Source organism: Mandrillus leucophaeus, unplaced genomic scaffold (genome assembly GCF_000951045.1).
Source record: "Mandrillus leucophaeus isolate KB7577 unplaced genomic scaffold, Mleu.le_1.0 Scaffold12, whole genome shotgun sequence".
Classification (NCBI taxonomy): domain Eukaryota; kingdom Metazoa; phylum Chordata; class Mammalia; order Primates; family Cercopithecidae; genus Mandrillus; species Mandrillus leucophaeus.
This window is the reverse complement of record NW_012100320.1, coordinates 4,152,112-4,153,034: the sequence shown is the minus strand read 5'-3', so window position 1 is coordinate 4,153,034 and position 923 is coordinate 4,152,112.

The window sequence follows — 923 nt, the reverse complement described above, 5'->3', positions numbered from 1 at the left end:
AAGAAAAAAATTTTTTTTCCACAACTGTAGCGTCAGGCATGGTGACTCACACCTGTAATCCCAGCACTTTGAGAGGCCAAGGCAGGCGGATTGTTTGAGACCAGCCTGGCCAACATAGCAAAATCCGGTCTCTATTAAAACATACACAAATTAGCTGTGCATAGTGGTGCACGCTTGTAATTCCAGCTACTCAGGAGGCTAAAGCATGAGAATTGTTTGAACCTGGGAGGCCATACAGTGAGCTGTCGGCTGCAGTGGGGCCAAGATTGTGCAACTGCACTCCAGCCTGGGTGAACCCCCCAAAACGTTTTTTTACTTAGTACTGTCCATTAGCCTTCCATAAAGCTTTACACTACTTTTCAATTTACACTACCAATAAAAAGATGCTAAACCTCACTTACAATCAGGAAAATGCAAATTAAAGTAACAATAGGACACCATTTTTTTTCCCATTTGGGTTCACAAATATAAAAAGGTTGATAATGCAAAGTATGGAGGGAGATAGAGACATTTGTCCTCACGTAAAGGTTCTTTTAACAACGAGAATCTACACATTAGGGAGTGTTCCTGAGAGACATTAAAAGTGATTATATTATGCTAGATTGTTGTGATAAATAAACAAACAACACTTCTGTTACAGGATCATTGGTTATTTTATGTGTGCTAATAGCAGCCCTGCTGTTAACATGTATCCACTGAGCATTTTTATCTTGTATTATTATTTTCTTTTCTTCTTTAATTTTGTATTTTGTGTATCGTTGTTTCTAATCACTAATTCATTAATTCACTAAGTAGACATGAATTTCTCCATTTTATCTTCTATTATCTTTTTTTTTTTTTTTTTTTTAATAAAAGAGACAGGGTCTTGGTATGCCGCCCAGGCTGGTCTCAAGCTCCCGGGTTCATCCTCCCACCCCAGCCTT